General features: G+C 39.2%; 1 protein-coding gene across 5 annotated transcripts in view; it reads right to left on the reverse strand.

Moving 5' to 3' along the window:
• Positions 1 to 24275, reverse strand: part of CMKLR2 (chemerin chemokine-like receptor 2) — a 167748-nt gene that overhangs the window by 109001 nt on the left and 34472 nt on the right. For 2 of the 5 annotated variants that reach the window (XM_053698644.1, XM_053698646.1), the window contains exons 3-4: positions 14550 to 14744; positions 2652 to 2687 (exon numbers count right to left, since the gene is read on the reverse strand). The gene's annotated coding sequence lies outside the window, so the exon portion shown is untranslated. The remainder of the gene's footprint in view (positions 1 to 2651; positions 2688 to 14549; positions 14745 to 24275) is intronic. The other 3 variants (XM_053698648.1, XM_053698647.1, XM_053698645.1) reach the window with 2 other exon arrangements.

Here is a 24275-nt window from a genome sequence, read left to right on the forward strand (position 1 = left end):
TGGGAGCTAGCTTCTGATTGGTCGCTACATATATAAGCCTCCTGTGCTTGGCTTACCTGATGTGTTCAGTTTGCTCCCAGTAGTCCATTTCTGCTCCTTCAACATAGGAAACCAAGAGAATAAAGCAAATTGTATAATAAAAGTAAATTGGAAAGTTGTTTGAATAATAAAGTTTCGCTTGGGAACTCAAAAACGACCAGAGATTGGCGTGGGATTTGCGACTGCCACTACTGCTTGGCTCACCAAATTTATCTATGTGTTTAACCATGGTAAAGTTCCACAATTATAGTGCGAAAATTATGTGATGTAACAAAATAAAGTATGTAATGTTTGCAGTACAGTGTATTTTTAACACTATAAGGCCCATTTATCAAGCTCTGTATGGAGCTTGTGGGCCCGTGTTTCTGGCGAGTCTTCAGACTCACCAGAAACAGCAGTTATGAAGCAGCAGTCTAAAGATCTATATCCCTGTCCGAATGCTCAGAGCAGGCGAACAGGAATCGCCACAATTCAACCCAATCGAGTACGATCGGGTTGATAGACACCTCCCCGCTAGAGGCCCATTGGCCCCTATTCTGCAGGGGGCGGCGTTGCACCAGCAGCTCGTGTGAACTGCTGGTGCAATGCTGAATACAGAGAGCGTATTGCTCTATGCATTCAGCGAGGTCTTGCGGACCTGATCCGCACTGTCGGATCAGGTCCACAAGACCTTTGATATATAGGCCTCACAGACTCATCTATTTTATGCAGTTATGTAAAACAAGTTTGAAGAATTATATTTTTCATGCCAAACATTCAACCTAAAGGAATAGTTTCAGAAATTCGCTAAAGGGGTCTTAAAATCATCATGTTGTAATAGAAAAACAGTAAGCAGTGACTTATACTTAATAGAAATCATTGCAATATGTATTATTCATAAGTTTTCTTTAACTTCATTTATGCAGTATTCATTTCTTCTTGTCACAATCACACAAGGGGAGGCCTAGCTGGAGTCTCTACAGGAAGGCATATGTAGCTTGATGGCATACATCTGCTGGAGTAAAATAACCTGGTTTACTATTAAGTGAAAGCTAGAGAGAAAGAAAGTCAGGTTCTGCCCATGCTCAGAATAGGCAGAATGCAACATGTTCTCAGCATGTTTGCTTCTTTATTAGCTGTAGACAGGGCTACACTGAGAACTTATAAGTGCGCATTTTGCAAGAAAACAAGTTTGCGGTTTTGTAACACAATCTGTTTCTTGATGTGTTAACTTTCATTTAACATATATATGTTACGGTATAGCCCGGATATCAAGGGTTAATACCAGATGAAAGATGCCTTTAATACGGGAATAGCAACACACAAACCCAGTTAATACCCCGACGGGGAAAATACACAAAATCTTTCTCTCCTAAAACAGGCAAAAGAATAATCCAAAGTAGCAATTCCCCCCAAACATGAGACCAAGCTCCATCTTCTTAAATACACATTTTTACACTTTAGTACCACCCATAGGGTTTTGTAAAACAACCAATAAACACATACAATATTCTCAGACACTCCCACACAAAATCCTCCCCTCTGCCTGTGATACAATTACCTTACACAATGGTTGATGCAATTACCTTACACAATGGTTGATGCAGTTACCTTACAGAATGGTTGATGCAATTACCTTACACAATGGTTGATGCAGTTACCTTACACAATGGTTGATGCAATTACCTTACACAATGGTTGATGCAGTTACCTTACACAATGGTTGATACAATTACCTTACACAATGGTTGATGTAATTATCACAGGCAGAGAAATACAGTTCAATTGCCATGGAGCCAAAGTCTTTTGTTATACAAATGGGCTACATGGCATAGCTATCTGGGGTACCACTGTTCGTTTCAACATGGAGCCATAGTCTAAAGGCAGCCGCGAGCAACCAGGCTCCTCCAATGCACAGTGGCGAGATTGGTCTCGTCACAATATATATATATATATATATATATATATATATAAATGAGAAAGAAGTCACCAGCGCTAGATCTAGGATATTAGTTGTATGAAAGGAAATAACTCCTAATATGTATATCAGGCGAATAGATATATGTCTATTAACAGTCTTATGAAGGTGGTAAAGGATAATTTGCAAATAACTTCTTTCCAAATCAGACAATGTGATTGTCTGGATTTGTTTCCACATTTTGTTTCTCATAGTTGAGGTATAACTATGATGAAAATTACAGGCCTCTCTGATCTTCTTAAGTGGGAGAACTTGCACAATTGGTGGCTGACTAAATACTTTTTTGCCCTACTGTATATATATATATATATATATATATATATATATATATATATAGTAACAAGAAAGAGTGCACTCACAAGTCCTGGTGAGTGCACTTTTTCTTGTTACTGTGCATACTTTCTGTTGCACCCCGGGCATATTGACTTCTGGATTCTGGAGTGCTTGTCTGTTTGAATATATATATATATATATATATATATATATATATATATATATATATATATATATATATATATATATATCTTGTATGTATTTATTTTATTAATAAAAAAACACTGTTTTAAGCCCTTGTCTGATTTTATTTACATTTGATAAACAACTGTGTGGGAAAACAACTTAAATGAAATAAGCAAAACAGAAGCTTGCAACTTACCATCTACAGTTCTTGAACAGATTAGCTGGGTGTAACCTAAGTAACACAGTGAGAAGATTAAAGTTAAGATTTGTAGATCCTCCCTTTTAGTTAATTATACAGTAGATAAAGGCTTTACAGCACGAAGCAAAAAGCACAGCACCCATACATTTTGTTACAATCTATAATTCAGTTGCAGGAAAAATACTTTGTACTGTTTCCCATATACATTTAAAAAATATTTTTTAAAGAGCATTAACCCCTTAAAGGGACACTCAATCAAAAGTTTAATTATTCAGATAGAGCATGCCATTTAAACAACTTTCCAATTTACTTCTATTAACTAAATGTGCACAGTCTTTTTATAATTAAACTTTTTGAGTCACCAGCTCCTACTGAGCATGTGCAAGAATAAGTGTGTATGCATTTGTGAATGGCTAATAGCTGTCACATGGTACGTGTATGCATTTGGGATTGGCTGATGGCTGTCACTTGGTACAGGAGGAGTGGAAAGACACATAACTTTAAAAATTGTCAGAAAAAAAATCTACTACTCATTTGAAGTTCAGACTAAGGGACCTATTTATCAAGCCGTCAACCGCAAATACGCTGGAATTCCGCAGCATATTTGTGGCGAGCCTGATTCGCCTTATTTATCAAAGGCTACAGACCGGCAAAAGTAGAATTTTGTGACGTAACATGCGATCCGCCGGTCAAAGTCCGATGCAGATCGATGCTTACGTCATTACAGATGTTCTGAATGCAAATTCAGCACTATCTGACTACTTTTGCTACTTATCAAATTTCTACCAGGTACTCTTGGCACTATTCTGACCCAGCATACCTGGTTTTCAATCCGCCGCCCTGGAGGAGGCGGATGCCATAGGAATCAATGGGAGTCTGAAAGCAGCGAAGGCTCATGTTCGCTGCTGCCTGATATCCCATTGATTCCTATGGGAGAATAAAGTTACGTTTACACCTAACACCCTAACATAACCCCCGAGTCTTAACACCCCTAATCTGCTGCCCCCTACACCGCAGCCACCTACATTATACTTATTAACCCCTAATCTGCTGCCCCTACACCGCCGCCACCTACATTATACTTATTAACCCCTAATCTGCCCCCCCTACACCGCCACCACCTACATTATGTTATTAACCCCTAATCTGCCGTCCCCAACTTCGCCGCCACTATATTATATTTATTAACCCCTAAACCTAAGTCTAACCCTAACACCCCCTAACTTAAATCTAATTTAAATAAATATAAATAAAATTACTATCATTAACTACATTATTCCTATGTAAAACTAAATACTTACCTATAAAATAAACCCTAAGATAGCTACAATATAACTAATAGTTACATTGTATCTAGCTTAGGGTTTATTTTTATTTTACAGGCAAGTTTGTATTTATTTTAACTAGGTAGAATAGTTATTAAATAGTTATTAACTATTTAATAACTACCTAGCTGAAATAAAGACAAAAGTACCTGTAAAGTAAAACCTAACCTAAGTTAAAATAACACCTAACACTACACTACAATTAAATACAATTAAATAAATTACATGCAATTAACTAAATTATATACAACTATCTAAAGTACAAAACAAACAAACACTAAATTACAGAAAATAATAAACAAATTACAGAAATTTAAACTAATTACACCTAATCTAATAGCCCTATCAAAATAAAAAGCCCCCCCCCCCCAAATAAAAAAAACCCTAGCCTAAACTAAACTACCAATAGCCCTTAAAAGGATCTACAAAACAGAAAAGAGACAGATGCGCCACATGGCCCCATATTGTTTGTTCAACACAGTGAATATGGTCTAGTTGTGTCAGTGCAAACTCACAATTTAGGGAGCACTCCAGTTAGTGCAATAGAAGCAGTCTGGGATCAATCACAGTCACCCAGCAGACCGACCTCTTGGATAGGAAGGATTAATCTGTGGTGGAGATACAAAGAGAAACAAAGGTGCCTATATGGCCTAGTACAGTTTGGACCCAAGAAGTAGTACTGTGTATAGTTGGTAATATACTTACAATTGGTAAAGCATCTTCAGTGATGCTAATCAGGCAGGATGGGATCAATACAGTCACCCAACAGACTATGACAGGGTTCCCACAGGAGGCAATCAGCAGAAGTCCAAAAAAAGGCCAAAATTGGTCCAAATAATGCACAAGAGCAAGTGTTTTATAAAAAAGTAATAATGTTTAATATTTAAAACAAGTAAAAACAAGCGACGCGTTTCTCAGCACACAAGCTGTTTCATCAGGCTTACAACATGTAACTAAAACACTTGCTATTTATAACCAACACATGTATCAGCTTAATTGGACACACCTGTTAGGGGGGTGGCAGAAGGCAACTCCCTTTGAATACATCCTATCAACATTTACTATAGTGGATGACATATGTAATTCACATTAAAGGGCATAACAATATAATAAATTGGTATTTACTTACAGTATAAGTATATTTATTTCCCCATCTTTATATTCACATATGTATTCATCAAACCTATTCATCCTGTTGGGCACCACCGAACAGTAAAGTAGTATGCGTAATATAATTATATAAATTCTCTCTATTGAAAGTTAAAGATTGGATTGACAGTATATATTTGCAGATTTAAAGATTCGTTGACTTACGTGAAATTAGTGTTATTATATCGAGTGTCAATGGAGAGTAGATCTTCATGTTTGTATTTCCTACGGCGTTCTCTAATTGTAACTGCGCATTGCCTCCTGTGGGAACCCTGTCATAGTCTGTTGGGTGACTGTATTGATCCCATCCTGCCTGATTAGCATCACTGAAGATGCTTTAACAATTGTGAGTATATTACCAACTATACACAGTACTACATCTTGGGTCCAAACTGTACTAGGCCATATAGGCACCTTTGTGTCTCTTTGTATCTCCACCACAGATTAATCCTTCCTATCCAAGAGGTCGGTCTGCTGGGTGACTGTGATTGATCCCAGACTGCTTCTATTGCACTAACTGGAGTGCTCCCTAAATTGTGAGTTTGCACTGACACAACTAGACCATATTCACTGTGTTGAACAAACAATATTGGGCCATGTGGCGCATCTGTCTCTTTTCTGTTTTGTAGATCATCTCTATGGGATCCTGGCCGGGTTCTCTACAGATTGCTGCCTAAGATTACCCTCAATTCACTCCTCAGAGACTCTTTATTTGTATGATTGGAATTATTGGAGTACCACTAACTGTCTATGCACTGTTTGTGATATATTTTTTAATTTATGATTTATAATTTCTGTTTAACAGATCTGATATTTATTTTAACACCATACTAGGTTTGATACACTTGTATTTTCTTAGGGCGCCCCCTATCTTATAGGAGCCCTTAAAAGGGCCTTTTGTGGGGCATTACCTCAAAGTAATCAGCTTTTTTACCTGAAAAAAAAAAATACAAACAACACCCCCAACAGTAAAACCCACCACCCACACAACCAACCCCCCCCTCCCCCAAAAAAAACTAACTAAAAAAAACCTAAGCTCCCCATTGCCCTGAAAAGGGCATATGGATGGGCATTGCCCTTAAAAGGGCAGTTAGCTCTTTTGCAGCCCAAAGCCCTAACCTAAAAATAAAACCCACCCAATACACCCTTAAAAAAACCTAACACTAACCCCCTGAAGATCAACTTACAGGGAGACATCTTCATCCAAGCCGGGCAGAAGTGGTCCTCCAGAAGGGCAGAAGTCTTCATCCAAGCCGGGCAGAAGTGGTCCTCCAGACGGCAGAAGTCTTCATCCAGACGGCATCTTCTATCTTCATCAATCCGGCGCAGAGTGGGTCCATCTTCAAGACATCCGACGCAGAGAATCCTCTTTGGCCGACGACTACCCGACGAATGTAGGTTCCTTTAAGTGACGTCATCCAAGATGGCGTCTCTTAGATTCTGATTGGTTGATAGAATTCTATCAACCAATCGGAATTAAGGTAGAAAAAATCCTATTGGCTGATTGGAACAGCCAATAGAATGCGAGCTCAATACTATTGGCTGTTCCAATCAATTTTTGGCACAAGTTGGATTGCTCGGCTATTTGTTAAGAGGTGGAAACGTCACCTCTCAGCAAAATAGCGTTCTGCCCCTGTCTGAGCAGCTCAGTGTGGCGAACGCTTCAAACGAATAAAGGAACATTTAGCATGAAGTATTTTATACTTCATGACTGAAAATCCCCTTTCACAAATGCTAGGATTTACCATCCCTTTAATGTTACACACGGTACCCTCTTATTACACTATTTCTGAATACCCTATGAGTGAGGTATTACAGAAATAGAACAATGGAGGCCATCTCAGGCTTCTGATTGCATGTACAGGTTGTCACAGTGATTATATGCTTTAAAAACAACCAAGACACCAGCATGCTGCAATGCATGCTGGTATTATGCTCAGTGGTCAATCACTGGATTCCCCAGGAGTGAGGCAGTTCAGTGGTGCTCAAAAAGTGTCACCTGGCTTGTTCTGGCCCCTTCCCTTCTGTCCCAGTGAATACACAGAGTAAAAAAGTTTACATTTATTTTGAATAAAGTCATTTTATATTTTTTAATCAATTTTATTTTCATACATTTTTTATAATTTTATTTTAATAAAGTGTTTCTGTGATTGTGTGTGTGTTTTGTGCCCGAACATTTTATTTTCTGATATACACTCACCGGCCACTTTATTAGGTACACCTTGCTAGTACCGGGTTGAACCTCCTTTAGCCTTCAGAACTGCCTTAATTCTTTGTGACATAGATTCAACAAGGTGTTGGAAACATTCCTCAGAGATTTTGGTCCATATTGACATGATAGCATCACGCAGTTGCTGCAGATTTGTCGGCTGCACATCCATGATGCGGATCTCCCTTTCCACCACATCCCAAAGGTGCTCGAGTCTATTGGATTGAGATCTGCTGTGGAGGCCATTGGAGTACAGTGAACTCATTGTCATGTTCAAGAAACCACTTTGAGATGATTTGAGCTTTGTGACCTGGTGAATTATCCTGCTGGAAGTAGCCATCAGAAGATGGATAAACTGTAGTCATAGGGATGGACATGGTCAGCAACAATACTTAGGTAGGCAGTGGCATTTAAACAATGCTCAATTGGTACTAAGGGGCCCAAAGTGTGCAAAGAAAATATCCCCCACACCATTACACCACCACCACCAGCCTGAACCGTTGATAGAAGGTAGGTTGGATCCATGCTTTCTTATTGTTTACGCCAAATTCTGACCATACCATCTGAATTTTGCAGCTGAAATTGAGAATCATTAGACCAGACAATGTTTTTTCCAATCTTCTATTGTCTAATTTTGGTGAGCCTTTGCGAATTGTAGCCTCAGTTTCCTGTTCTTAGCTGACAGGAGTGGCACCCGGTGTGGTCTTCTGTGGCTGTAGCCCATCTGCTTCAAGGTTTAACGTGTTGTGCGTTCAGAGATGGTATTATGCATATCTTGGTTGTAATGAGTGGTTATTTGAGTTACTATTGCCTTTCTATCATCTCAAACCAGTCTCCCCATTCTCCTCTGACATCAACAAGGCATTTTCGTCTACACAACTGTCGCTCACTGGATATTTACTCTTTTTCAGACTATTCTCTGTAACCCTAGAGATGGTTGGGCGTGAAAATCCCAGTAGATCAGCAGTTGTTGAAATACTCAGACCAGCCTGTCTGGCACCAACAACCATACCATGTTCAAAGTCACTTAAATCCCCTTTCTTCCCTATTCTGATGCTCGGTTTGAACTTCAGTAAATCGTCTTCACCACGTCTAGATGCCTAAATGCATTGAGTTGCTGTCATGTGATTGGTTGATTAGCAATTTGTGTTACTAAGCAATTGAACAGGTGTATCTAATAAAGTGGCTGGTGAGTGTATATCACACCTTTGGGAGTAGGATTTCTTCTGCACCTTCTTGTTTACATAGCTTTGCAAAGTAGTGATTTCAAGAGACAAAATTAGCTATTTCAAATGACAAAAAAGTTTAAAGGAGATATTTTAAACAGTTTTATACACTCCAGCCCCTAAAATGGATAATTTGGCACATGATAAAGGGGAGGGAAAAACATCACAGTGCACAGTCCCTTTAATTTTAGTTTTCTCAAAAAATACCAAATCACGGCAACCTTGCCAGATTTTTAATGGCAGGTCTGAAACACGTGTTTTTCTTGGACTGGAGATAGAGCTTTTTTTTATTCATCTGTAGAATGCAAGAAAACTTTAGGCACACTCAAGGAACTCCTTGTTCAGCCCAATCACCAACACTAAGTGATTTAGACTAGCAAATGCTTGGCATTCAAATAATTCAAAATATGAAGTATAAAGTGAATAACATCTCCTTACACTGAAATGTAAATGTGTATTTAATATATGTTTTATTAAATATAAAAAATAATTGTAAACTTAATAAAAATTACTTGCCTTGATAGACAAAAATGTAGTATATGATCGCAAAGTGAGCTGAAGAGTTTACATTACACATTTTAATTTATGAAAACTGCAATGGACCTCACAGCAACAAAGATTCTTGCACTAGCAGCTCTGATTTTAAATTATTTTTAATGAATTCCCCTCTTGCATACCCTTGTGGCAATAAACAAACAGGAGAATAAACTCTGTAAGAATAATGTCTTGGGGCATAGTGTGCAAAAATAAAAGGGACATGAAACAGTTTGGCCAAATTATAAGTGGAGAGCTAAATATCGATATTAGCGATATTAGTGCTCCACTTTGTAATACCAGTGCATGATAATGTGCACTGGCATTACAAGTTAATCGCAAGGTGAACGTGAGCTCTCGTTCGCATTGCTAGGAAGCATTGCGCTCACAAGAGCGCGCTTCCATAGACTCCCATGAGAGCCTTGTTCTGATGCTGAGCCTCGCGCAGCGCAGGGGGGAAAGTAGCGCAGCGATGGGCAGCATTTTGAAATATATATGTATATAGACATATATATTTATGTGTTAATATGTGTATATATACACTTAAATATATATGTATATAATCATATATTATATTTAAGTTTGCTGCCTATCGCTGCGATACTTACCCCCCTTCGCTGAGCGAGGTTCTGATGCCGTCATCAGAACGAGGCACACATAGGAGCATATGGAAGCACGCTCTCGTGAGCGTAAGCTTCCTAGCAATCCGAATGCGAGCTTGCGTTTGCATTGCACTTAACTTGTAATACCAGCGCGCACTTGTAATCTAGCCCTCTATGCCACATAGTAATTTTGCTGTTATATGTGGAATGCATAGCACTGGTTAAATCTCTTATTTTTACATTGAGAAGCTGTATCAACTGCTGCATAGACTGTGGCATTAGAACTCTCCCATGCTGACACTCTAACGGCTAGATTTAGAGTTCTGCGGTGCGTTAGCTACGCATGCTTTTTTTCCCCCGCACCTTTTAAATACCGCTGGTATTTAGAGTTCACAGAATGGCTGCGTTTTCAGTGCGTTAGGCTCCAAAAAGGGAGCGTAGAGCATAATTTAACGCCACTGCAACTCTAAATTCCAGCGTTGCTTACGGACGCGGCCAGCTTCAAAAACGTGCTTGTGCACGATTCCCCCATAGAAAACAATGGGGCCATTTGAGCTGAAAAAAAACACCTGCAAAAAAGCAGTGTTCAGTTCCTAACGCAGCCCCATTGTTTGCTATGGGGAAACACTTCCTACGTCTGCACCTAACACTCTAACATGTACCCCGAGTCTAAACACCCCTAACCTTACACTTATTAACCCCTATTCTGCCGCCCCCGCTATCGCTGACACCTGCATATTTTTTTAACCCCTAATCTGCCGCTCCGTAAACCGCTGCTACCTACATTATCCCTATGTACCCCTAATCTGCTGCCCCTAACACCGCCGACCCCTATATTATATTTATTAACCCCTAATCTGCCCCCCACAACGTCGCCTCCACCTACCTACAATAATTAACCCCTAATCTGTCGACCAAACCGCACCTCTACTATAATAAAGTTATTAACCCCTAATCCGCCTCACTCCCGCCTCAATAACCCTATAATAAATAGTATTAACCCCTAATCTGCCCTCCCTAACATCGCCGACACCTAATTTCAAACATTAACCAATAATCTGCCGACCGTAGCTCACCGCTATTCTAATACATTTTTTAACCCCTAAAGCTGTCTAACCCTAACACCCCCCCTAAATTAAATATAATTTAAATCTAACAAAATAAATTAACTATTATTAAATAACTTATTCCTATTTAAAGCTAAATACTTACCTGTAAAATAAACCCTAATAGAGCTACAATATAAATTATAATTATATTGTAGCTATTTTAGGATTAATATTTATTTTACAGGCAACTTTGTAATTATATTAACCAGGTACAATAGCTATTAAATAGTTAATAACTATTTAATAGTTACCTAGTTAAAATAATTACAAAATTACCTGGAAAATAAATCCTAACCTAAGTTACAATTAAACCTAACACTACACTATAAATAAATTAATTAAATAAACTACCTACAATTATCTACAATTAAACCTAACACTACACTATCAATAAATTAATTAAATACAATACCTGCAAATAACTACAATTAAATAAACTAACTAAAGTACAAAAAATAAAAAAGAACTAAGTTACAAAAAATAAAAAAATATTTACAAACATTAGAAAAATATTACAATTTTAAACTAATTACACCTACTCTAAGCCCCCTAATAAAATAACAAAGACCCCCAAAATAAAAAAATGCCCTACCCTATTCTAAATTAAAAAAGTTCTTTCAAAGCTCTTTTACCTTACCAGCCCTGAAAAGGGCCCTTTGCGGGGCATGCCCCAAAGAATTCAGCTCTTTTGCCTGTAAAAAAAAACATACAATACGCCCCCCAACATTACAACCCACCACCCACATACCCCTATACCCCTAAACTAACCCAAACCCCCCTTAAATAAACCTAACACTAAGCCCCTGAAGATCTCCCTACCTTGTCTTCACCTCACCGGGTTCACCGATCGGTCCAGAAGAGGGTCCGAAGTCTTGATCCAAGCGACGGCTGAAGAACTCCATCATCGAGCTGAAGTCGGAAGTCCATCATCGGGATGAAGTCTTCTATCAAGCCGCATCTTCAATCTTCTTTCTTCCGGAGCGGAGCGGAGCCATCTTCTTCCCAGCCGACGCGGATCCAACCTCTTCAAGCGACGCCTACTCGCCGAATGACGGTTCCTTTAAATGACATCATCCAAGATGGCGTCCCTCGAATTCCGATTGGCTGATAGGATTCTATCAGCCAATCAGAATTAAGGTAGGAAAATTCTGATTGGCTGATGGAATCAGCCAATCAGATTGAGCTCGCATTCTATTGGCTGATCGGAACAGCCAATAGAATGCAAGCTCAATCTGATTGGCTGATTGGATCCTATCAGCCAATCGGAATTCGAGGGACGCCATCTTGGATGACGTCATTTAAAGGAACCGTCATTCGGCGAGTAGGCGTCGCTTGAAGAGGTTGGATCCGCGTCGGCTGGGAAGAAGATGGCTCCGCTCCGCTCTGGAAGAAAGAAGATTGAAGATGCGGCTTGATAGAAGACTTCATCCCGATGATGGACTTCCGACTTCAGCCCAATGATGGAGTTCTTCAGCCGCCGCTTGGATCAAGACTTCGGACCCTCTTCTGGACCGATCGGTGAACCCGGTGAGGTGAAGACAAGGTAGGGAGATCTTCAGGGGCTTAGTGTTAGGTTTATTTAAGGGGGGTTTGGGTTAGATTAGGGGTATGTGGGTGGTGGGTTGTAATGTTGGGGGGGGTATTGTATGTTTTTTTTTTTACAGGCAAAAGAGCTGAATTCTTTGGGGCATGCCCCGCAAAGGGCCCTTTTCAGGGCTGGTAAGGTAAAAGAGCTTTGAACTTTTTTAATTTAGAATAGGGTAGGGCATTTTTTTATTTTGGGGGGCTTTGTTATTTTATTAGGGGGCTTAGATTAGGTGTAATTAGTTTAAAATTGTTGTAATATTTTTATTATGTTTGTAATTAATTTTATTCTTTTTTGTAACAGTTCTTTTTTATTTTTTGTACTTTAGTTAGTTTATTTAATTGTATTTATTTGTAGGTATTGTATTTAATTAATTTATTGATAGTGTAGTGTTAGGTTTAATTGTAGATAATTGTAGGTATTTTATTTAATTAATTTATTGATAGTGTAGTGTTAGGTTTAATTGTAGATAATTGTAGGTATTGTATTTAATTAATTTATTGATAGTGTAGTGTTAGGTTTAATTGTAACTTAGGTTAGGATTTATTTGACAGGTAATTTTGTAATTATTTTAACTAGGTAGCTATTAAATAGTTATTGACTATTTAATAGCTATTGTACCTGGTTAAAATAAATACAAAGTTGCAGGTAAAATAAATATTAATCCTAAAATAGCTACAATATAATTATAATTTATATTGTAGATATATTAGGGTTTATTTTACAGGTAAGTATTTAGCTTTAAATAGGAATAATTTATTTAATAAGAGTTAATTTATTTAGTTAGATTTAAATTATATTTAACTTAGGGGGGTGTTAGGGTTAGGGTTAGAATTAGCTTTAGGGGTTAAAAAATTTATTAGAATAGCGGTGAGCTCCGGTCGGCAGATTAGGGGTTAATGTTTGAAGTTAGGTGTCGGCGATGTTAGGGAGGGCAGATTAGGGGTTAATACTATTTATTATAGGGTTATTGAGGCAGGAGTGAGGCGGATTAGGGGTTAATAACTTTATTATAGTAGCGGTGCGGTCAGCTCGGCAGATTAGGGGTTAATAAGTGTAGTTAGGTGGCGGCGACGTTGGGGGGGGCAGATTAGGGGTTAATAAATATAATATAGGGGTCGGCGGTATTAGGGGCAGCAGATTAGGGGTACATAGGGATAATTTAGCTGGCGGCGTTGTACGGAGCGGCAGATTAGGGGTTAAAAAATTTAATATAGTGGCGGCGATGTGGGGGGGCCTCGGTTTACGGGTACATAGGTAGTTTATGGGTGTTAGTGTACTTTAGAGCACAGTAGTTAAGAGCTTTATAAACCGGCGTTAGCCCAGAAAGCTCTTAACTCCTGTTTTTTTTCTGCGGCTGGAGTTTTGTCGTTAGATTTCTAACGCTCACTTCAGCCACGACTCTAAATACTGGCGTTAGAAAGATCCCATTGAAATGATAGGATACGCAATTGACGTAAGGGGATCTGCGGTATGGAAAAGTCGCGGCTGCAAAGTGAGCGTTAGACCTTTTCCTGACTGACTCCAAATATCAGAGGGCGGTAAAAACCAGCGTTAGGAGCCTCTAACGCTGGTTTTCACGGCTACCGCCCAACTCTAAATCTAGCCGTAAGTTTGGGTTCTTGCTGCAGATAGGGCTGCAATATTTTGAGTGTCAGCATGGGACACACTCAATATTATGGAGCAGGAAGTCATTTTCTCATTGGTTGTACCACAAACTGAAGAAAAGTTGAAATAATGCAGATAGCTGACGGGAAGCCGGAGAGGTCTTGAACAAGAAATGTTACAAAGTAAAACTGAAAGATTAAAGGGAATGTAAAGTTAAAACTAAACTTTCATGATTCTGATTTCATGATTGCAGTTTTAATCAACTTTCCAGTTGACTTCTTTCATCTAATTAGCTTCATTCTCTTTATATCCTTTGATGAAAAGTATACCTAGGTGGGTTTAGGAGTAACAATGCACTACTGGGAGCTAGCTGCTGGGGGCTAGCCATATATGCCTTTTGTCTCCAAAACTCACTGGCATGAAAAGAAATCATCAGCTTATTTTATTGAGCAGTGTATCATAGAATGTATATAGGCGAACTATATATAATAATGGCAGTAAAAATCTGAAAATCTGAATGTTAAAAAAACTGCAGTTATAGTACATACGTAGAAAAGTCTTTCAAAGGAGGTGGTATTTGTAAATAGTAGTTTCGTTTTTTTTCTTCTTCTACTTTTTTCAGTCTTCTACTGAGCATGGGCAAGAAACTGACTGGAGCTAGTTCACATATCTCCTAGCAACCACTTACAAAGAGGAAGCTTATCCTTCGCCTTTCTGTAGAGACCACAGCCCCCTTGAGAACTCTGAAAGGAAATAATAGACCCTGCATCAATGAAGTTTAAAAAAAAAAGGTAAAATAATTTTAAATGAAGTATTATACATTTTGCATTTATTTATTTTAACCCCTTCATACTGTTAAGACTTTCCGTGCCGTCCTTACTGCACTAGTCTTTAACACCTAAGGATGATATGAAACATCCTACCTTATATGGTGTCCTGCAGCCTCCCTCTTTGACACAATCAAGATTGGACTGAGGGGGGCGTGCCTAGAATCATCCGATCCCGGCCTTTAAATCACATGATTACATCGACGATTGTGTGATTTCATTTTTATAGCAAGTGCTTTAATTGTAACTTCTTTCTGATGTTAACGCTTTGATGTAGGCACAAAGGGGTTAAGTATGACCCACTGCCTAGTGGTTTTTGTATAACAATAACAAAACAAACTGTTTTATATCCCTTTAACTTTCCCATATTTTTAACATTGAGTGAAGAAATAACTTTTTTATACTCGACTAGTAAATATTTCTCCTAATAAACTATAATTATATTTTCTACCCAGGAATGGGCTCTGCTTAAGTATAATGGCTTGGGTGACTGTAAGAACCTTAAGAATTTAATATAAAATGTCTAGGTATGCATCGTAAAAGAACTTTGCAATATACTTTCATTATTTATTTTGATCACTTTTCAAGTAACATAGCACTAAAAATTAAGAATTTTCTAATTGTCAGAACCATGATGACTTTTCAAGGCTATCCATGCTACATATATTTCCATAATTGGCTTTAACCGATTAGAACTACAATTCATTTTATACTAACATTGTGATTGGCTAGTCATTTGTCTGCAGGCTTAAAGGGAGAGTTTATTTTAAAAATGTCTCCCCTTTAATGTGTTCCCAATGATCCACTTTACCTGCTGGAGTGTATTAAATTGTTTACAAATATTTCCATTACCCTTATATTGGCATTTAAAATCATTTATTTAGCCTGTGGTATCCCCACCAATCCTGAAAGTTTTTGGCCTCAAGGCCAAGCTGTGTTAACACAGCCAGTAGAAATAATTACACTACCAGTGGGTTATAGAAGAGATAAGGTTATAAAATGTTAATTTTCCATTGTTCTCTCCAAGTATTGGTGATTGGTTTATGGACAGATATAAGATAAAGAAGCAGGTATATGTACACAATGTGATAAAGTAATGAGATCTGATTATAACTACAAGCTCAACCTATTTTATTAGGTTGTGGCTTCAATACACAAAATCAGCTCATTCATATACACAAATAAAGCTTAAAAAGCAAATCTTATACATTTTATACTCTGCAGCTGGTAAATTTTTTTATTGGAAACACATTAAGGGAAAAACAATTTTATAGTATACTGTCCCTTTAAGATAATATTGACGGCGGAGCCTGGAGTGTGAGCGGAATGGCCGCATAAGGACAAAGCTCCAGGCAGCCAAATCAGTTAATAGTCGTTTAAGACCGATCAAACTTATGTAAGCCTGATTTATCAAGATCGGGGGTGAGCCCAGAGTGACAGAGCAACGTGAGTCTAGCGGCGGAGCGCCGCGCTCAGCACCCGACAAGGAAACATCATAGGTGGTGTAGCAGAGCACAGAGGAACAGCGGCCATGTTAAGAAGCCACGTGGCAAACGTATAAGAACATCTTATCGCAGACCAGTGCTGGGTGACATCAAAGAGAGATGCAGTGAGTAACGGAGGTTACCGCAAGACAGCGGGGATACATTTTTGAGTGGCAGAAGATGTTTAGAAGAGGGGCCATATTTTAAGGGCTGAAAGGAACAGCGGGTAACACCGCGAGTGTGTAAGGAGGAAGTACCACTCACAGAGGGTTTATAGGAGGCCCGCACACACTATAGAAGGGAGGAAGCTATCAATAACCAGCAAGGGATAAAAATAGAAGGGACGCCAAAGGGTTGCAGAGATAATAAGGGGCAGTACATACCCCGTTATTCTGGGAGTACTAAGATGGCGCACAGATTAAAGGTTGAGACCCACAGTCTGTATGAATGAAACAGGCCCAGACCATGTAAGATTTTCCACACTCCTCAGAAACATACGGGCGGCATAGTGAAGCACATAGAGGGCATTTCTCTCGACCCTAAAAGAAGCCTTAAACCTTATACACAAGCTAAGAGGGTCAGAGGAGGAGCTGCGTGGTACAGAGACGACCTCCAGAAATCAGGGGGAGCTGCCTCTCTTGAATATTAAAGCTGGAGTAACGGGGAGTGTGGAAAAAAAAAAAGGTGAATGAAAGTGAGTTAGAGACTTTTGAAGGCTCATTTGTTAAATTCTACAAGTGTAAGATATTGCCCTACCAAAGGGGAGAGACAACAATGACCGCCAAAAGGAACATTAAAGCTACGCCTATAAACAAGCAGTCTACGGCATCCATTTTTTTTAAAACCAACAGAGGGGAGAAATCGCCAGACCCACACTCACCACAGTTAGATAAGGATGGAGAAAATGAAGCGAACCCCCATACGAGTATGGGAAGCCAAGAACCCTTAACTAGAGCTGACTTGGAGCAATTGGTGTCAAAACAAGACATCTCTTTAAATTTTGAGAGACTACTTGAGAAAATTGAAACACTTCAGAACACGGTTACTAACAGTTTGACAGAACTGAAGCAGGAAGTGGGTGAAATAGGCTCTAGAGTTGACTCTCTTGAAGAAAGCGGAGAAACATTAGCAGAAGAAATGAACAATATTACAACCCAAGCGACAGCCCAGCAGCAGGAATTGGAAGAGATACAAGACAAGCTCGAAGATCTCAAGAATCGCAGTCGCCGATGCAATATACGCTTGAAAGGTGTACCAGAATCAGTGAGCCCAAAAGAGCTGAACACGTACTTACTCACTCTATTTCAAGGTATTACAGGGGAAGGAGATGAAGAAAAATTCCAGATTAAAGGGCTCATAGGGCGCTCAGGCCGAAACCCAAAGGGGAAGACCCGCCGAGGGACATTATAATTTGGATGCTCAGATTCCAAGAAAAAGAGGAAATAATGGCGGCAGCACGCAGAAATCCGACATATAAGCATCAGGGCAATGTCATCCAATTCTTTCAGGACTTATGCTTAAGGACATTACAGAGGAGAGGGGCGCTTCGCCCACTCACAGCACAATTGAGGAAAAATCAAATCCCTTACAGATGGAGATTCCCATTCGCTCTGCACATCTCCTGGGAAAATAGAATCCTCTCAATCAAAGATCCAGCAGAGATTCCAGAAACCTGCAGAAAAATGAAACTCGAGCCACCAACTCCCCAACAGCAAAGGCCCCCTTCGGGGGGTGAAGAGGGAACTAGAAAACCACTCCAGAGGAAGTGGACGCGTGTCCCTGAGAAGAGAAGGAAGACATGAAATGACAAAAATCTTTGTTTTTTTATGGTCTGGTTAATGTGCAGCTATATGGTGCTCAGCTTTTGACCCAGTCGTGGTGGACTTACACGACCGGGAAGAACGGGACTGGCTAGGTCCAGAGCGCCGGACAGATGAGTATATATAGTTGTTAATGCTATGTTTCTCTTACAGGTTATGATAAATGTTTGTTATGGACTAAGGACTGAAAAGTTGTGGGGTTATATTTGTTAATGTTTAACTGTGTTTAGGGGTTAAAAGAGACTTCACCCTTGGAATCATTGGAAGAAATGATGGTTGATAACTATGTTTAAGGTGGTTGTGAAAGAGGGCCATGAAAGCAGTATCCAGGTTATCTTGGGATAATAACACTGTGCTCTGTCGATCACTACATATAAGGTTATAGAGAAGGCTTTGTTTAAATGTACGCCAATAAGAGTCTTTATATGAAAGTAATATTTGGCTGCCTTATCAGCCTACCTAAATGCACTGTTTAGTTATGATTGGTTTATCTAATGTTATTGTATTAAGTTGTTATATGTTTTTGTTTACATTCTTCCAGGCGGGGTCTCCTAATGATAATGACGCTGATCACATAGAGGGTTTAGGGAAAAGGGTAGCAGGGAAAGAGTTTCAGAAGAGGAAGTTGGAGTCTATGAACATCAATGAGGGCTTGGTGGCTATGAGGGAGGACATTCTAAAATGAAGCCAAACAATATAATTATACTTACTCACAATGTAAGGGGGCTAAACACGGACACTAAAAGAAGGACAGCTATAACCCAATACCTAAGGACAAAAGCCAAAATATTTTTTTTACAAGAGACCCACTTTGTGAAATCAGCTATCCCTAAGTTTTGGTCGCACCACTTTCCCCATCATTTCCACTCAACTTCAGACTCAAAAAAAAGAGGGGTTACAATATTAGTCCATAGATCTCTCGACCTAGTGACGGACAGGGTAATTACAGACAAAGACGGACGATACGTTATAGTGCAAGGGACGATACAAGGTTCAAATGTGGTGTTATGTAATCTATATGCTCCTAACGAGACTCAAAACGCCTTTTTCAACAACATATCCTCCCTGCTCACACAGTGGTCACAGACTAGAGTGATCCTGGCCGGGGATTTTAATGTTAACTTGACCCCCAAGGAGGGATCGGCAAGCCTCAAACTCACTAGCAAGCAACACAGACAAAACAGCATAATTAAATCAATTAAAAATTCACTTGAGGAACATAGTCTGGTAGACACCTGGGAGGCAGTGGGAAGGAAGACCCATGATTTTACTTATTATTCCCCTGCACATAAAATGTATACCACTCTCGACTACATTTTTGTTAGTCAAATCTTATCACCCACTCTAGTGAAGGTGGGCACTCAGGCTTGTGTGTGGTCGGACCATTCCTTGGTGTTCGTGGAGCTAACGGGCCTAGTAAACTTTTCTAGACAACGTTCATGGACATATAACCCGTTATTGCTGAGGGACCCTGAGATACATGGGAGGGCACAGAGGGCGCTTAGGGAATATTGGGATATAAACAAAGGGTCAGTTAATAATCCATTAGTAGTATGGGAGGCACACAAACCTTTTATACGGGGTCTACTTATAAAGGAAAAGTCAATTAAAAACAGACAAGCGGTAACACTGGTGGAAACTCTACAGAAAGAGGTAGAACAATTAGAGAAGGAACACCAACATACTGCTTCCACCTACAAATATAAACTATTAACGACAAAAAGGAGGGAGTTGGCAAAGATCTTGAATGATGCTTCTGTTAGGGCAGCCCTGCGGTTGAGAGCTAACTATTTTTTATATGCCAATAAGCCCGATAAATATTTAGCATATAAATTGAGAGAAAGGAATAAATTCTTTTCCATACCCAAGCTTTATACAGAGGGAGGGGATCTCACCACAAATCCACAAGAGATAGCAGATTGCTTTGCTCAATTTTACAAAAATCTTTATGTTGGGAAAAAAGTAGGGTCGGGAGATATAGCCGCCAAAACGAGACAATTTCTAGAGGGGACGAGATTGGGAAAAGTTAAGGAAAGTGATCTAGATAGTCTTAATAAAAAAATAACAAGCTCAGAAGTTCTGGGGGTAATTAAGGATTTAAAAACAGGAAAGGCTGCAGGTCCTGATGGACTGACAGGGGAATATTATAAACTTTTTAAGAAAGAGTTGGTGCCCCATCTGGTCAACTTTTGTAACGGCATAATGGAGGGTTGGGAGATACCTAGGGAAACACTAAAGGCGAAGATAATAGTGATACCAAAAGGAGGGAAAAATGTCAAATTTTGTCAGAACTATAGGCCGATTTCCCTAATAAATCATGATATTAAAATCTTTACCAAAATTATGGCAAATAGATTAAAACAGATTATCCCCACACTGATCCACCAGGACCAGGTGGGATTCATACAGGATAGGGAAGCCCCGGACAATGTTAGGAGATCGGTCACCCTGATAGATTACTTGAAGACAGCTGGGACTCCGGCTCTATTCCTGTCATTAGACGCAGAAAAAGCGTTTGACAGGGTAGACTGGAGTTTCATGTTCACAGTGCTCTCGGTTATGGGGTTTGAAGGGACCTTTATACAAGCACTTAAAGGCATTTATTCTGGGCCAACAGCAGTAGTAAGGGCGGCGGGACATATATCTAGACAAATAGCGATCTTAAATGGGACCCGGCAAGGATGTCCATTATCGCCGCTATTATTCGCTCTCTGCATAGAGCCATTGGCCTCATACATAAGGAATTCGAAGGATATCTCAGGTGTACAAGTAGCAGCTTCGGAATATAAATTAATGCTGTTTGCGGACGACGTGTTACTGACACTAACTAGACCCCTACACTCATTAACCCACCTATACAAAACCCTAGAAGAGTTCTCAGTGATATCGGGTTACAAGATTAACGCTGCCAAATGCGAGGCACTTCAGATATGTCTCCCTCCACACACGAAAAAGGCAATCGAGTTAAACTTTGATATTGGGGGGGGGGGGGAATACACACATCACTTATCTAGGGGTTAAACTGAGCGATAGCTTGCCAGAGCTATACAGGTTAAATTATCTTCCAATCTATAGGGCCATTCGAGGTGATTGGAGAAAATGGAAAAAAGGGAACTTCTCATGGTATGGTAGATTAATGGCAATCAAAATGAACCTCCTTCCGAGACTAATGTACATTTTCAGAGCTATGCCTATAGGTATTCCCACTAAAGACCTAGAGATCTTACAGGACGATCTAGTAAAATTTCTGAGGGGGGACGGCAAGACAAGGATAGCGGCGCAGGTGTTGAAACAGCATAGACAGATGGGGGGGGTGGGAGTGCCAAATCTCATAGACTACTATAGGGCCTCTAGACTAGCACAGACGGTAGTGATGGGTAAGACTGATAATGAACTATTCTGACCTAAGATAGAGGCGGAAATAGCAGGTTATAATAAAGCAGCAGACATCATATGGGACGCAGAGACGTTTTTGAAAGTAAACAATTATAAATCACCGGTTACATTGGAGACAGTGAGCCTATGGATGAAAATCACGAGAGGGTTAAAACTTTGTAGGCAGGAGTCCTTGCTTAAACCCATTAAATTCTTGTTACCTGGTGAACTGAGGAGGTTGGTTGGAAAGTGGGAGAACAAGGGCTTGTACAGGGTAGCTGATTTCTTACAGAATTCAAAGATACTCACATACAATCAGATCAGGGAAAGAATAGAGCCGGAACCCCTTCACTGGTATTTGTACCTACAGGTTTGCTCATCTATACACACATACATGTCACCAAAACGTTCGATACCTTTTACAGAATTAGAGAGACTGATAAGTGCTCCGTTTAGGGGGAAAAAACTGATCTCTCGAATCTACTTGCTGATGCAAAAAGCGAAAAGTCAGTCTAAATCACACTTAATGGAAAGATGGGAAGGAGATATTGGAGAGGTAAGGGGGAAGGGTGACTGGGAGGACATTCTGAGAGATGCAAGTAAAGGTTTACTTAGTGCAGATCTGAGAGAGAATGCTATCAAGGTATCGTTTCGATGGTACCTTACACCTACCAGAACGGCGCACTACGCGGTAACACACGATGGTAATTGCTATAGAGGGTGTCGAGAAAAGGGGACATTCAAACACATGTGGTGGGACTGTCCTAGGGTTCAGACACTTTGGGAAAAACTCTCGACTTTGATAGGGCTGCTCCTGAATGAAAGAATCACCCTCACAATATCACAGGCATTGTTGTATGATAGAGTAAGACCATTTAACAAATCATTCAATAGTTTGATCAGAATTTTATGTACATGTTTGAGAATCTGCGTAGCTAGACATTGGAAAGTGGGGACACCCACATGGCAGGAAGTGACGGATAAAATTGTAGACACTTTTCATTTATCAGAAGCAGCGGCATGGTCACAAGGCCAGCCAGAGCAATTCCAAAAGGTATGGTTCTATTGGTTGTTAAGGAGGGATGAGGTACAGAATCTGTTAGACTAAGAAGGATAATGAGAACAGCAGTAGTTAGGCACGATAGACTTAAACAGGAAAAATGGCAAAGGTAGTGAAGACATTTCCCGCCTAATTAGGGTAAGTTTTGAGGAAGGCTAGTGCTACATTTTGACCCTCATGAGGGACGGAGACATGTTAATGCAGCCTGGAAGAAGGGGGGGTGGGGGGAGTTGTTTTATAGGTTAGGGAGTTGATTTCCTTTTTTCAATTAGGTAATCTACGATAATGGCAGAATAAGAGGGAGTATGGAGAGGTCATCAAACGATACTTATTGTTTCGAGATGATTACATGTCAATATTGGTATTATGATGTCAAGATGATGTAAACTGTTGAATGTGAAAAAATATTTGTTAATCTGTATATCTGCATAAAATCAATAAAAACTATTTCAAATAAGATAATATTGACTCCTTACAAATAAATGGTGGGTAGAATTTTGCTATTGAAAAACAATCGCAGCCAGCAAGATGTTAATGTGTTTTAAAAATGTTTAGAATTGGCCGATATGTCACTCTTTAACAACAAAACGGAAGTAATTACAAGGTGAGTACAGGTGTGAGGGACAGCCTGTAGCTCCAGAAAAAGGTTTGCATTATATAAAATTATTCAAAAGCATATTTTATGTCCCCCTGAAATGGACTAGGGGTGTGCATAACTTCCATCTATATTCAATTTAAAAATGTTATTGACTGCCATTATCCCCGTATATCTACAGCATGTGAAAAGCTTAAAGGGACACTGAACCCAAATTTGTTCATTTGTAATTCAGAAAGAGCATGCAATTTTAAGCAAGTTTCTAATTTACTCATATTATCAATTTTTCTTCATTCTCTTGCTATCATTATTTGAAAAAGAAGGCATCTAAGCTTTTTTTTATTTCATTACTCTGGACAGCACTTTTTTATTGGTGGATGAATTTATCCACCAATCAGCAAGGACAACCCAGGTTGTTCACCAAAAATGGGCCGGCATCTAAACTTACATTCTTGCATTTCAAATAAAGATACCAAGAGAATGAAGAAAATTTGATAATAGGAGTAAATTCGAAATTTGCATAAAATTTCATGCTCAATCTGAATCACGAAATTACATTTTTGGTTACAGTGTCCCTTTAATGAGGCAAAGTAAATGAAAATGTATTCATTTTTAAAGGGATATAAAACCAAACAAATATTATTTTGTAATCCAGACAGAGCATACAATTTTAAAAAAAAGTTTTTAATTTATATCTATTATCAAATTAGCTTTGTTTTAATGATTTTCTATGTTAAAGAGAGACCTAGTTAGATGTCTGGAGCACTACATTGCAGGAAACAGTGCATCTAGGTCTCTTGCAAATGGATAACATTGTTGCAAAACTGCTGCAATATAGTGTTCAAAATATGGGCCTGCTCCTGATCTTACGTCTCTGCTGTTCAACAAAAGATACCAAAAGAACAAAGAAAATGCTCTATCTGAATCATCAGAGAAAAAATTGGGGTTTCATATCACTTTAAGAAAAAAACTTCAGGGATTATAAATTGTTTGTAACATTTATCTTTAATAAAAATATCTTGACACATTTTAATAGTGACCACAAATGGCATAATTACAGATATTTTGTACGTTGACTCAGGAAGTGTATACAAAGTAAGCAGGATTTTTCAT

Source organism: Bombina bombina, chromosome 1, assembly GCF_027579735.1.
Source record: "Bombina bombina isolate aBomBom1 chromosome 1, aBomBom1.pri, whole genome shotgun sequence".
Classification (NCBI taxonomy): Eukaryota; Metazoa; Chordata; class Amphibia; order Anura; family Bombinatoridae; genus Bombina; species Bombina bombina.